The sequence below is a fragment of the Eucyclogobius newberryi genome, unplaced genomic scaffold (genome assembly GCF_026437365.1).
Source record: "Eucyclogobius newberryi isolate DKJ021-1_F unplaced genomic scaffold, fEucNew1.0.hap1 SCAF_16, whole genome shotgun sequence".
NCBI lineage: Eukaryota > Metazoa > Chordata > Actinopteri > Gobiiformes > Gobiidae > Eucyclogobius > Eucyclogobius newberryi.
The window spans coordinates 11,151,215-11,166,500 of NW_027315790.1; the positions used below are offsets into that span (position 1 = coordinate 11,151,215).

Here is a 15,286-nt window from a genome sequence, read left to right on the forward strand (position 1 = left end):
TTTCATGAAGAGTTGAGGATAAAAATCATATTCACAGTTTTAATGTGTGACTCAAAACACACCTGTAACGCCCCAATTCCCGTTTTCTCTTGTTCTTTCTTTATGTTGTTGTACAATTGCAAAAAACAAGACGAAGGCATCCAGGCAAAATTCAAAGCATTTGGGTCATTGTAGGCCTGAAAGACACAGTACATTAGCGGTTTCAAAATAACCACTTTTCATTAATATGTTTGACTTACAAAGTAATTGTTGTAGTGGGCGGAAGAGGAAACATGGGTCACCACATTATTTAGTGTAAACATGTCTTCACAGGCATGGCAAAGGTAGAATCCATGTCTCTGTTCTGAACTGAAACACAATGTCATCTGGGACAAACCTACAACATAATGAAACAGTGAGTAAAAAGGTAACCGTACAATAGCCCAGATTAAAGAAAAACAAACCTATGATAGGCCGTGTGTGTGTGAAACCTTGACATTTATAGAATATACATGGAGTGTAGCCTGAAAAAAAAACATTTGAACAGGTGAATAAAGGTAATTCATGAATATTAGAGACACACAGGAGGACTTGGGCTTACTCCACTTATCCCGGCTGAATCGCGCTACAAAAGAACAAAAAGAAATGAGACAATTGATTATAACAAATTGCATTGAAAGAAAATAGCAGAATGTTTTTCACCATTTGAGAATACTTTATTGAAATTCTGTAACATAAAAAGGCAGTATAGTAGTTTACTAAACGCAACATAACAAAAACTTGCAAAACCCTCAATAGCTCACCCGTCTATGTACAGATGAAAATAGATGATTCTTGAAGTCAAAGACTTTTGTAAATTCTAAACTGCAGATCTGTAACACACAAAAGGCAGATTTGATGTCTGAAAAGGAAAAATGCAAACATAATTTCTTAGGTGGGATTCAAATCACTTCCTATCCTAACTAGTAGAGCTCGTGCTACAAGAACAAGATCCCACAAGACCAAAATGACACAAGATTTCTCGTTCATCTCCTGAAAATTATAGGTAAATATGTTTTACTTTGACTGAAAATAAGTCTTAATAAAGTAATGCATTATACAGTATATTCATGTGTTCCAGCATCCTGCTATAGGCAACGTTTTGAGGAACTTTTACTGTTCAAAAGAAGAAAAAAAAACATTTGATCGCTAATTGCCATGGACCTAATTTTTAATATATTAAAGAAAAGAACAGAATAAAACAAAATAAGATCAGAGAGAGAACAGTAGACAAAAAACAAAACTACAGCAAAAAGACAGCAAATGAGAAAAGAAAAAAAGGAAATCAAGACAAATATAAACCAAAGGTCCCAATTAATCCATAGTCTGTTAAATTTGTCCATTTTGAAATCAAGTCCGAATGTAGTTTGTTCCATTTTAAAAAACGTCCTAATCTTTCAACATTCTGAAACCCATGGACAGTATTTGTAAGTTTTGACTTCCTGTTTAGAGGACTCTTTCTCATTCAAAAGATATTGATGGATCTGAATCTGCACAAAACCCAACTTACAAATAGCTAGACTGACCCTAAAAGGATAAGATCACGTACAGGTCAAGTACAGGGCAGCTTGACCACACTTATGACACATTTAGCCCTTTAAATTGCTGATGCACACAGTTATTTCTGTTCTTTCAAAGCAGTCTGGGTGTCTTTCTGAGGACACCTGTTTGCTCCTTCAATGAGGATCTGCTGAGTCTGCAAATAACTCAGACATAGAATCACTTCCTCCTCTGAGGCATTACTACGCTCTGTAGACATTTGAAGCCAAATACATTAGTAAGATAAAATATATATAAATCCAACATATATCATACTACATATATGATTAGGTCAACAATCCTAATCCAAGGAAGGAGCAGTGGTAATCCAGTAAAGCAGGATGCAGGATGCAGGATGGGAGCAGGCTTTTTGAAACACAGTAGCTCAGCATTCCTGCGCATTACAGGGTCAAGGCGAACTGAACTTTGTCCTTGAGAGGACATTTGTTTTGGGCAACAGTGCCACAAAAAAACACACACAGTCATAATCACACAAGAACATTACAGATTTGAGTCCTTCATAGATAAATCTACAGTTCATAGGCCCTGTCACAACAAATAAGAACATGCATAAAAACACACATACAATATTAAGAAATGGCAAAAAAATATTAACAAGTTACATTTATCCACACATGCCCAGTTCATAGTATCATTATTCATATTCATCTCATCCCAGTAAATCTCCCATTGACATTATTGTAACATTTGCCGTGTCAAAAAGTCAGTGTGTAGAAAGAGTAAAAGAGCAGCCCCTGAAGCTGCAGGGGGTCGTCTTGTCTTGAACCGCGGTGAAGTTAGTTTCACGTTGGACGTTGGACATTCGCCTCCGCAACTAGAGCGGGAGCTTCCTCTGAGTGTGCCCCGCCTGCAGTAGCTCGACGCGGAGAGCTGCGCGCGGAAGTGCCGCTTGGTGCGCCAGTTAGGGACCGTCTCTAAAGTACCGTTTGTTATCTTAAAAAATATAAACATATTTATAAAAAAAAACAAGAACTTTGAGCATGAATCCAAGTTGCTAATCCTAGATGTCATAGTCCTTTTGGGCTAAAAAAAATTAACCCTTTGTAGATTTTTAAAGAATATTTTTCGTCAAAAAACAAGGATTATTTTCAATAGCTCCTAAATGAGCGAACCTAGATAGTAAACGCTAAGTGATTATAGTAGTTTGAGTCTCCAGGTACAACGCACACCTTTTACTTTTTCAAATTAACCCTTTGTAGATTTTTAAGGAATATTTTTCGTCAAAAAACAAGGATTCTTTTCAATAGCTCCTAAGTTAGCAAACCTAGATAGTAAATGCTAAGTGATTATAGTAGTTGTAGTCTCCAGGTATCACGCACACCTTTAACCTTTTCTATTTAACCCTTTATAGATTTTTAAGGAATATTTTTCGTCAAAAATCAAGGATTCTCTTCAATAGCTCCTAAGTCAGCTGACCTAGAAAGTCAAACCCAAGTGATTATAGTAGTTGTGGTCTCCAGGTATCACGCACACCTTTTACTTTTTCAAATTAATAACCCTTTGTAGATTTTTAAGGAATATTTTTCGTCAAAAAACAAGGATTCTTTTCAATAGTTCCTAAGTTAGCAAACCTAGATAGTAAATGCTAAGTGATTATAGTAGTTGTGGTCTCCAGGTATCACGCACACCTTTTACTTTTTCAATTTAACACTTTGTAGATTTTTAAGGAATATTTTTCGTCAAAAAACAAGGATTCTTTTCAATAGCTCCTAAATCAGCTAGCCTTGATAGTAAACGCTAAGTGATTATAGTAGTTTGAGTCGCCAGGTATCACGCACACCTTTTACTTTTTCAAATTAACCCTTTGTAGATTTTTAAGGAATATTTTTTGTCAAAAAACAAGGATTCTTTTCAATAGCTCCTAAATCAGCTGACCTAGAAAGTCAAACCCAAGTTATTATAATAGTAGGCGAAATAAGAACAAAATAGGGACAAAACAGGAACAAAACAGGACGGCAAAATAGGCACAATACAGGATCAGAACAGAGCAGGAACAAAACAAAAAGAAGCCAAGAAGGAACTAAACAGCAGAGGGGGGCGTGCCCAAGCCGCTGCAGACCATCACAGGAGACCTGCAATATTACCAGTGGAATTACTACATTCAATCGAAACTGATCTTAATAAATTCTCGGCACATACCGGGCATGGTTGACGGAGTAGCACACGATACTTCCTTAGCTGCTCAATGGGATTGCTCCACACCACAGGCTGCATCCAAACTGAGTGGACCAGCGCACGCAACGTTGGCCAGCTGTTGCCGCACAACAGCGCCTTCGCCGCAATCTGCGGCGCGTGGTCATGGACAAGGCGTTAAAAGCCAAACGGGTGTACTTGACCGGTGTATCTGGGGCAAACCGGGATTTAGGAGCATTGAAACTGAATGACTGAGGAGAATTGGGAGTTCATTACCTGCTAGGTGATTTGCCAGAGCCCCGGACTGGATTATGGGTGCCTGTGGCACTGCAGCAGCACTACCGGAAGAATTTAATTCATGAATTTGTGAAATGAATGAATCGAAGCCGCGGGATTGTCATTACCTGGAATGGAGGACGGAGTGGCCAACAACCAAGGCCCGGAAGAGCGTGTGGGCGAGACGAGAGGCGGATGAGGAGGGCGCGCTTAAATAGTCTGCCAGCTGAGCGCCACGGAGCGGCAGGTAAGTGTACCCTCAGCACAGGCCTCTACAGCCCATATTGCCACATTCCACCCCCCCGAAATGCATCGTCGCCCCGACGATGAAACACAACTTAACACCAAGGCCTAAAAACTGCTTGTGTCAGCCTGGAGGGTGACACAGGAGCACCTTGGCCGGATGGTTGTTCAACTAGGGACCTTGGAATACGGTGGGGATTTAGTTATTGGCCAGCAGTCGTGCGAGTGGACCGGCGTACAGATGCCTCGCTGAAGCCAGGATTGGCCACAGGGTCAATTGCTGGCGGAGCCTGGTCAGTGACCACGGTGGGGAGAGCAACTAATGGTTCTTGAGCACTCGGCACGTGTAATGGGACGTGGGATGAGTTTTGGGGCACAACTGTTGGCTGCCGCACCGGCGGCTGTAAAAACAAATCATCCTCAAATGACTGTTCATCTTCTACGATTGGTGCTACAGGTGCATCCGGAGGATTCACACCAGGGACAGTGGCAGGGGAGTCACTGCAAAGCAGGACCTTCAACAGGGATCGGTGGACCCTTTTTACCTTGGTTTGTTGATCCACAGGAGCCACCGTGTACCACCGTGTACCACACCATCTTCCCTTGGGGCTTGCAGGACAACATAGGTTGAGGACCCCACAGGTCTTGGGTCTTCCGACAACCCCTAGCACTGTAATCGCGAAGTAGCACCAACTGGCCTTCCTTAAATGGCACATCTCTGACCCGTTGGTCATGATTTGCCTTTCTGCATGAGGCCGCCAGACGCAATCTTTCTCTTGGCCCGTTGAAAGCCACCTGAAGACGCGTCTGGTGCTCTTTTCACCCACTGTTACGAACCTAGGGATTCTGTAGGGGTGTCAGCTCCCTGGGCAGTGGGAGTCAGCACCCTCTCCTGGTTGCCAGGTGATTCTCTCCACTGCAGGTCCCTCCTAACACACCTTAGGATCGTTTGGCTTGAGTGGAGCCAGCCTGGATATAAGGGAGGCTAGTGGGAGCAGTCTCTCTCTCTCTCGCCGCGCCCCAAGACTGGTTGCTGTACTGTGTGGCAGCACAGTTTTATTTCTGTTTATTTTTGCACATTTTCATTGCAACGATACATATCACACTACACTTAGTTAGTTGCCATCTACACAGATACATTAGTTTCTTTTGTCAGGGCCTGATTATTTATAATAGAAATATACTATTAATTATTGTGAATGCTGTGTGGACTCCCCTCTTTGTTTGGCTGCTGTTGAGCCAGGTGGTCGTAACACCCACTCATGCACACTTCCTCCCCCACGGGGTCTTGCACCCTACCCAACAAGAAATCAATAGGCAGACGTGGTTCTTGCCCAAACATCAGGAAGAATGGAGACTCACCAGTGGACTGGTGGGGAGTGGTGTTATATGCGTAGAGCACCTGGGGTAAGCAACCACTCCAGTCCCTCTTACGGAATGCAGGAAGAGCATGCAACATATTGTGAAGTGTTCGATTGAACCGCTCACACTGCCCATTTCCTGCTGGGTGGTACGGAGTAAGATAAGACAAGATAATATATTCCTTTATTGTCCCACATGGGGAAATTTCATTGATGCAACGCAGGTAGATACAGAGGTAGATACAGAAGAAAAGAACAGATCACTTATAGGAAGTTTGAAAAACACTTTCAGTAGAGGATCTCTTATAAACAAAAACTCCCATTACCCAACAAGGGATGGAGGGGAAAAATAATAAAAGATAATTAAAGCCGCAAGCGGCATCCAACGGCCCTCGCGGGCTGCCGGCCTTCCGACTCTGCGCTTTCGACTTGATAAAGATGGCGCCCTTATTGTGTTGAATTAAAAAAGAACTTGACAGACGGAGACACATTGGACATGGCCAATCCAGTGCAAATCAACACAAGTGTCAGTCAAATTTGCTGCTCCGCTGCACAGAGACCGTAGCACTTAGAATATAAATATGGATAACTTTTGATGCCCCGCGTGTGTAGATGATATTTCCCAAAGTAAAGCTTGATCGAGCAATTGCCCACGGAGGAGTTTGTTAAAGTGTGAAGCATAAATTTGAACATTTCATAGATTTAGCGTTTTTCCCATTTGTGACAGTATATTTGCAGCTCCACGGCACAGAGACCGTAGCACTTAGAATCAAAATATGACTAACTTTTGATGCTTCCCTTGTGTAGATGATTTCCCCCAAATATGAGCTTGATCGGGCAATCGCCCTAGGAGGAGTTTGTTAAAGTGTGAAGCGTAAAAATGTGGTCATTTTAGAGATTTCGCTGTTTTCCCATTTCTGACATATATTTGTGGGTCCGCCACACAGAGACCGTAGCACTTAGAATAAAAATATGGATAGCTTTTGATGCCCCGCTTGTATAGATGATTTTCCCTAAATATGAGTTTGATCGGACAATCGCCCTAGGAGGAGTTTGTTAAAGTGTGAAGCGTAAAAATGTCGTGATTTGAGGGATTTCGCGATTTTCCCATAAGGATAACATGGGATATTTCTGTCATGGCTACGGTTACGCCGTACAAAATATGACTTTGGCTCTCATACTTTTATGATCAGGATGGCAAATTAGAATTTTGTGCAAAATATCATGTCATTTGGAAAAACTCTATTGTTTATAGGCCACTCTGAAGGCCAAATAGTCAGAATTCTGGGAAACGTTTGAGGCTCCGTCGCACAGAGACCTTAAAAGCTATCCTTAAAATTTGGATAACTTTAGATGCCCCACTTGTCTAGAGGACGTACACCGATTTTGAGGTCGGTGGGCAAAACGCACTAGGAGGAGTTCGTCAAAGTTTGAAACAGAAAAATGTGGATATTCGAGAGATTTAGCGGTTTTCCCATAGGGATAACATGGGAGATTTATGTCATCGCTACGACTACGCCGTTAAAATTAAGGCATTTGTCTGATTGGCTTTTTTGATCGGGACGCCAAAATAGAATTTTGGGTAAAGTTTAGAAAATTTTGGTAAAACTAATTTTTGACCTTCAATGTTAATTTAAAGGTCACTCTGTAGGGGGCGCTATCGCGCCCATTTCAATTTTGTCAGCCTAAACTGGTCCAAACTAGAAAGTTTAACAACTGATTCAAATTTGGTCCTAATCGGACTGGTTTTGATCAAATGGGAGCAATTTTTAGATCTGCAATATTCCAAAATAAGTTGTCCAACTTTGCGGCTGCGCCGCACACAGACCGTAAAAGGTATCTCAAAAAATTGGATAACTTTAGATGCCCCACTTGTCCAGAGGACGTACGCTGATTTTGAAGTTGGTGGGCAAAACGCCCTAGGAGGAGTTCGTCAAAGTTTGACGTGAACAAAATGGCTAACACAGCGTGTTTTCATTTTCAAAGGAAGATGGCGGCCATAGGGTAAGACTGGGGGCGTGGCCACAATGATTTTTTTTGTTTGTCCTCACGAGAGGAATGCGTGTCCCGAATTTCGTAGCTTTACGTCAAAGTTGACCTCGGGGCGTCTCCCATAGGCGCAATGTATTTTGACTTTTGTCGGTGGCGCTGTCGCGCCATTTTTTAACGAAAAAAAAAATGGCCCAGAAAAAATTAAATTTTTCGCCGATTCTGAATTTTGGGCAAAGTTTGGTGAGTTTTTGAGCATGTTCAGGGGGTCAAATTAGAGTTCAAAGCGATGAAGAACAAGAAAAATAATAATAAATATAGCCGCAAGCGGCAATGATCGGCCCTCGCCACGCCGCCGCCACGCCGCAAGAGGAGGGGGCGCTAACGCGCCCCAATTGTCCTTTTATTACATCTACTGCTGAATCTGTGACGCTGTCACATCTTCTCCCCTTTGTTTTACCATCAAAAAGCAATTTTATTTTGAATTCTTGGCAAAATGTGCGGCTTTGCCGCACAGACACCGTGACTCATAGAATAAAAATGTGGATAACTTTTGATGGTCCACCCCTGAAGATGAGTCTCACCAAATTTCAGGTTAATATGTCTTAACGCCCTAAGAGGAGTTTGTGAAAGTCTAAAGTGTAAACATGTTCTGGCAATTTCCCCATTGGAATAACATGGAAGGTTTCGGTCATCGTTATGGCAACGCCATAACAATTATGACATGGGTCTCATTGACTTTTTTGATGGGGATGCCAAAATTGAGTTGTGTGTCAAATTTCATATAATTTCGCAAAACTAAATATTTAACCTCCATATAAAATCTGTAGGGGGCGCTGTGGCTCCAAATTAATTTATTTCACTTCAAGTAGGTTTAGGGCAAAGATTCTAATTTGACGCAATTCGGACTTTATCTGCGCAAACGGCAGAAATGTTAAATTTGGGAGATTTCTGAAATTCTTGCTACAGTTTGCGGCTTCGCCGCACAGAGACAGTGAGAGGTATCAATGTAATTTGAATAACTTTTGATGTCCCACTCCTCAGTAGCATTTTCACCAAATTTCAGCTTTTTAGGGCAACCGCCCTGGGAGGAGTTCGTAAAAGTACGACGTTTGGAAAAACTCCGAAGTCATGTGTAGCCATTTTTGAAGCAATATGGCCGACATTTGGTTGGGCGGACGGCGTTGCCGTAGTAATATTTTTTACTTCTCTTGTCACCATCTACCTCTGCGCCAAATTTCATGATTCTACGATCAGATTTTTTTTGGGTCATTTCCCATCTCTCAATGCATTTTTGGTACATTTGGGGGCGCTGACGCGCCAATTTTTTAAATTTTAGAAAAAAAAAATAGCCAGAATGTAGAGAGGCACGATTTTTAGAGGTGTGCTAATTTTTGTGACTTTTCGTCAATGTTCACTGGGTGAAAAATAGGGGGGTTGGTCCCGAGAAGAAGAAGAAAGAAAGAAAGAATAATATTCCGATGCGAAAACAATGTTTCCCATTCATCAAATATCATAAACTATACATTTTCGGAAAGCGCTCGCGCTTTCCTACCTCATGATGTAGGTCCCTGGTCACTGACGGGTACTTTCGATAATTTTGAGTGGGCTCCGCCCACTTTGTGTTTTTGGGCCTCTATACAGTAATAATGTTAAATTTTTGCATTACATGCTTATATGCACGGAACATGCAAGAGATGGGGAACGTATTCGTGAGCTACTTAGCGCAAATGAGTGCTTTATATGGGGATGACGACCGCGAAGAGGTCGTCATCCCAATGTAAAGTGCTCGTTTAGTGCGAACTTTTGCACGGGCTTCGCCCGTTTACAACGGTAATGTTCCATTTTCCTACAACTAATTAGTATGCACGGGGCGTGCATGAGTGGAGGAGTGTGTTAGTGAGTGTTTGGAAGTGGGCGAGCGCTTCGCGCTCGATTTCGTGCGCACTACGTGCGCACTTTCGCAGCCGTGCTTCGCACGGCCTTACAAGACTAATAGGCCTCTCGCCAGCTTGTGGCGCTCGGGCCTAAAAATAAATAAATACATAAATACCATTGCATGTGATCACGACAGTAATTGCACATGAATATGTGTCACGACGGCACACATTGCACATATGACGGAATTGCACATTGTTAAGTCAGTATTGCGAGTGTTCAGGACTAACAGTGTTAGTTATTGTCATGGAATTAGACAAACACCGATGCTATTCCGTAACACATCAAGAACACAATTCAACTTAGAACATGAAACGACACAGAAATATCAGACATTTGTATGGCAAGCTTGGGAGAAAACGCCGGGACTGATCACGCAGGCTGTGGTACGCAGCCTGCGTGATCCTCCTGCGTCTCACCCCGTTTTTTCCCATTCTGGTTGGTTTTATTAGATATTCTGGAATAGGCGGGTCACATTTCTCATTGGTCAGCCTCACATCAAGGCACTTGTTTTACAGCTGGTATTTTTCCTAGAGATCAAGCCTTGGGTAAACATTACCCAAACTCCTCTGGGCTGTCACACCCCCTCCTGGGGAAACATCCTTTGGCCCATCTTTACGACCCCTTCACAAATGCAGTTTGTCACACACCCGTTCTACTCTTAGACTAATGATGCAGATAAAATATCACTATTATGCAGATAAAATATATCACAGAAATATAATCATATATTCACATTTTATCACAGTTATAAAGTCTGATAGCAGCAGGAAGGAAAGACCTGCAAAACCTTTCCTTCACACAGCGAGGGTGGATCAGTCTCTCACTGAAGCTGCTCTCCAGAGCGGACTGCAGGGGGTGGCACTCATGATCAAGCATAGATGTGAATCCAGCCAGGACCCTCCTGTCCCCCACCTCCTGCACCGAGTCCAGAGCGCAGCCCAGGACGGAGCTGGACTTCTTGATGACTTTGTCCAGCCTCCTCCTCTCCCTCTCTGCGATGCTGCTGCTCCAGCAGGCCACACCGTACAGGAGGGCTGATGCCACCACAGAGTCATAGAAGGTCTTCAGGAGTGGCCCTGTCACTCCAAAAGACCTGAGTCTCCTCAGGAGGTAGAGCAGACTCTGGCTCTTCCTGTACAGTGCGTCTGTGTTATGAGTCCAGTCCAGTTTGTGGTTCAGATGAACACCCAGGTACTTGTATGAGTCCACTCTCTCAATGTCCCTTCCCTGGATGTTCACTGGTAAGGGGGCGTCTGCGGAAATCCACCACCATCTCCTTGGTCTTCCCCGCGTTGATGAGGAGGTGGTTCCGCTGACACCAGTCCACAAAGTACTGCGCCAGTCCCCTGTACTCTGCATCATCGTCGTCCGTGATGAGTCAGATGATGGCAGAGTCATCAGAGAACTTCTGCAGTGTCGTGTCTGAAGTCTGCAGTGTAAAGGGTGAAGAGAAAGGGCGCAAGGACAGTGCCCTGGGGCGCCCCCACACTGCAGGTCCGAGTGTCAGACACACAGTCCCGTGCTCTCACAAACTGGGGTTGGTCCGTGAGGTAGTCCAGGATCCACTCTGCCAGGTCATACTCCACACCAGCAGTCTCCAGCTTGTCCCTCAGGAGCTGATGGTGTTGAAGGGGCTGGAAAGATCGAAGAACAGGATCCTCACAGAGCTGCCAGGCTTTTCCAGGTGAGAGAGAGAGCGGTGCAGCAGGGAGATGATGGCGTCCTCCACTCCAATGCCAGGCCGGTATGCAAACTGCAGCGGGTCCATGACTGAGCTCACGGTGGAGCGGAGGTGGTCCAGGACCAGCCGCTCCAGTGTCTTCATCAGATGGGACGTGAGAGCCACCGGCCTGAAGCTGTTGAGGTCTTTGGCGCGCGGTGTCTTGGGCACAGGTACCAGACAGGAGGTCTTCCAGACCTGTGTTACCACCCTCAGCTTCAGGCTCATGTTGAAGACATGCTCCATAACTCCACACAGTTCATCTGCGCAGGACTTAAGGAGCCTGGGGCTGATGCCATCAGGTCCTGCTGCCTTCCTCACTTTAATCCTCTTCAGCTCACTCCTCACCTGTGCTGCTGTGACAGTCAGTGGTTGACAGGGGGATTGTGTGCTGGGGGGATGGGTGAGTCCAGGAGAAGTGGGGAGCTGATGGTCCGGGGCGGAGAAATGAAGAGGAACGGATGCAGGACATTGTCCAGCTGTGTGAGAGGGAGCATTCAGCTGTGCAGGGGGAGGGGCGGGTGACCAATCAAATCTCAAGAAGTGAGCATTTAAAATCATTCACCCAATGTAGACCCCCCTCTGTCTGGGCAGGGGGGATTTTGAAGCCCGTGATGGTTTTCAGGCTTCTCCACACTCCCTGAATGTTCTTCTGCTGCAGCTGCTCCTCCATCCTCCTCTTGTAGCCGGCTTCAGCCTGCCTGATCTTCCTCCTCAGCTTTTTCTGCACAGTCCTCAGCTCCTCCTTATTCCCTGACCTGAAGGCTCTCTTCTTCTCCTTCAGCAGAGCCTTCAGTTCACGGGTAATCCATGGCTTGTTGTTTGGAAAACACCGCACCGTCCGGGAGGGAACAATGTTCTCAAAACAGAAGTTGATGTAGTCCGTGATGCACTCTCAGATGGTGTTGATGTCCTCCCCATGGCCGTAAAGCTCACTCCAGACAGTGGTGCTGAAGCAGTCCCTCAGAGCCTCCTCGCTCTCAGCAGACCACATCCTCACCACACGGGACACCACAGGCTGCCTGCGCATGATGGGTTTATACACAGGCCTCAGATGTACAAGGTTATGGTCCGAGCTGCCCAGGGGAGGGAGGGGGGAAGAAGAATAAGCCTCTTTGGTGTTGGCAAAAAACAAGTCCAATGTTCTATTGTTTCTGGTGGGGCAGGTGACATACTGGGTGTATGTTGGTAGAACAGAAGAGGGAGAAGCGTGGTTAAAGTCACCAGAGATGAGGAAGAGAGCCTGTGGATGCTGTGTTTGCAGCCTACAAGTGCAGGAGAGCAGTGCTTCACAAGCATATTCAGCATTGGCAGACGGGGCCACATAGACTACGATCAAAATCACATGCGAGAACTCCCGGGGCAGATAATATGGCCTCATGCCAATAGCCAATAGTTCAATATCCGAGACTTTGTAATCTCATACAGCTTACACATCTGCTGGATGAGAGTGCTCTCAAAGTTTCGTCCCTAGTCCGAGTGTATGCGTGCCGGCACACCAAACTTTGCAAACCACTCTGTGACCAGGACTTGCGCCACAGTGGAAGCGTGCTTGTTGCGGGTTGGAACTACAAGTGTGTATTTGCTAAAAACGTCAGTCATGACCAGAACGTTTTCCAGACCAGTGGAGGTCTGCTCTAACAGGGTAAAGTCGATAGCAAGGATCTCGTTTGGCTGTGAAGCCAGTAAGTGGCCCATAAAGGCGTGAGGAACCGATTGGTTGTCCTTTGCATGCTGACATCTCTCGCAAGCCTGGCACCATTGGGCTACCTCCCGTGACATACCTGGCCAATAGCACCGGGAACACAGCAAGGCCAGAGTCCTCTCTATTCCTTGGTGTCCATGCTCCTGATGGACCTGGGTGAGGACATTCTGGACCAAGGCTTTAGGCAGAAGGAGTTGATACACAGCCCCACCACCGTCAGGACGAAACACCTGCCGATACAGCAGCCCCTCTAACTCTACCAGGCGGTCCCACTGGGCCAGCACTAAGAGGGCAGTCGAAGAGAGGGCTCGTCGCTCTTCACGAGTGGGCTGTCGATTTTGTTGCCAAAAGGTCAGGATCTCCTGTATGGCGGGGTCAGACTGCTGAAGCTCGCGGAGGTCAGCAGGGGCAACTTGCGGTAGAAAAGTCTCAAGGGACTGTGTTGCCTGTGTAACCATTCCTTGTAGGGCTTGTTTTAACTGCCCAGGCAGACATGTGCCCCAAGTTCCCGTTGCCACTTCCTGTAAGGAAGTGCCAGGCTGGCGAGGCAAAGTGTCAGCATTTTGGTTACACTTACACCTGAACGATATTTTGATTCAAAATCAAAAGAGGCCAACTGGGCGGCCCAGCGCTGCTCAACAGCTCCCAGTGTGTCTGAGGAGGGATGACTCAGGGGATTGTTGTCCATATAGATCACGCATTTGTGTCCTAGCAGTTACTCCCTGAATTTCTCAGTCAGGGCCCACTTAAGGGCCAACAACTCTAGCTTCATGGAGCTGTAGTTGGACATGTTGCGCTCAGTTGGGCGCAGGCCTCGACTGGCGTACGCAAGAGGTCGCACCTTCCCTTCCTGGTCCTGGGAGAGCACTGCCCCCAATCCAGCATGACTTGCACCAACCTCCAGAATGAATGGGAGGGAGAAGTCAGAGTAGGCAAAGTACCGGGGCCGTGGTGAGCTTGGCTTTTAAGGCCTCAAAGCTCTGCTGACATTCTGTGGTCCAGGGTCCAGTAGCACAGGCCGTTTCCTTGACCGTTTATCAGTCAGTTCAGCAACTCTACAGTGTTTGCTAACTGCTAAAATAATCCTTGATTTTTGGCGAAAAATATTCATTTACTATCTAGGTTTGCCAACTTAGGAGCTATTGAAAAGAATCCTTGTTTTTTGATGAAAAATATTCCTTAAAAATCTATAAAGGGTTAATTTGAAAAAGTAAAAGGTGTGTGTGATACCTGGAGACTCAAACTACCATAATCACTTAGCGTTTACTATTTAGGCTAGCTGATTTAGGAGCTATTGAAAATAATCTTCAGCTGAAAATTTTCAGCCCAAAAGGACTAATGCATCTAATATTAGCAACTTGGATTCATGCTCAATATTGTTTTTTTTTTGTTTAATATAAATACGTTTGATATTTTTTAAGATAACATTTTTAAACAAACGGTACTTTAGAGTCGGTCCCTAACTGGCGTACCAAGCGGCACTTCAGCACGCAGCTCCCCGCGTCGAGCTACTGCAGGCGGGGCACACTCAGAGGAAGCTCCCGCTCTAGTTGCGGAGGCGAATGTCCAACGTCCAACGTGAAACTAACTTCACCGCGGTTTGTCTTGAGGAGTTTCCCTGAATGCTTTTGCTTTGTTGTTAATAGTCTACTAGCGCAGCACGACACAAAAAGTTCACTTATTCCAAGCCTTGTATTTGCACATCTTATTTGGTTTACCTGACAGCAGATCTTTTCTCTCTGCATGGCTGGCGTTGTATCCTCCGACTCAGCAAGCAAAAGATTTCCCCTACAATCGAGAGAGAAGCTAACGACTCAAAGTGCGCATGCTGTGTTGAAGTGAAATGCTTGAAAAGAGCAAAAGGAAATGTCGTGAAGATGCGACTTTCTTCACGTGCAATCAACGCGGGTAATACGCCACGCCCCGTGTTCCTGTCGGCCGCGCCCTTTCCTGTGTTTTGTTTACTCACGTGAGAGGCCCCCTACAAGTGTGTACATTTTATAATGTACTTATTTTTTCCATAGAGTATATTTTAATATTTTACTATTGTTTCTCATTGATTTATTTTGGATCACCTCAGGTTTAGCATAACATCATAGGTGGGTAGAGAAGCCAAAAATGCACAAAAGTTAAGAGCAAAGTTACTTAATGATATCAATAACATTACTTGTTAAAGTAATTATTCCATGTACAAGTTATCATTGTTGAACATGTTGAACACTTTTGTGCTGACAGAGTATGTCTGGTGTTTCAGTTGAGCCTGAGAGCAAGAGAGAGTGTTCAGCTGTGTGATATATGATAAGAAGACTTATGTTATCTTTGTATACGTTGAAGATTGAC

The 15,286-nt window shown here is 44.8% G+C and overlaps 2 long non-coding RNA genes across 2 annotated transcripts; both read right to left on the reverse strand.

Annotated features, from left to right (window-relative positions):
* Positions 1 to 70: 70 nt before the first annotated feature.
* Positions 71 to 511, reverse strand: LOC140361398 (uncharacterized). Its single transcript, XR_011927006.1, has 3 exons — positions 444 to 511; positions 240 to 376; positions 71 to 176 (listed from the first exon to the last, which is right to left on the reverse strand). It is a non-coding gene; the product is annotated as an uncharacterized lncRNA (long non-coding RNA).
* A 170-nt stretch (positions 512 to 681) lies between these two features.
* On the reverse strand, positions 682 to 14,721 carry LOC140361399 (uncharacterized). The gene is made up of 3 exons (XR_011927007.1): positions 14,665 to 14,721; positions 783 to 851; positions 682 to 706 (listed from the first exon to the last, which is right to left on the reverse strand). It is a non-coding gene; the product is annotated as an uncharacterized lncRNA (long non-coding RNA).
* Between the last annotated feature and the right edge of the window lie 565 nt (positions 14,722 to 15,286).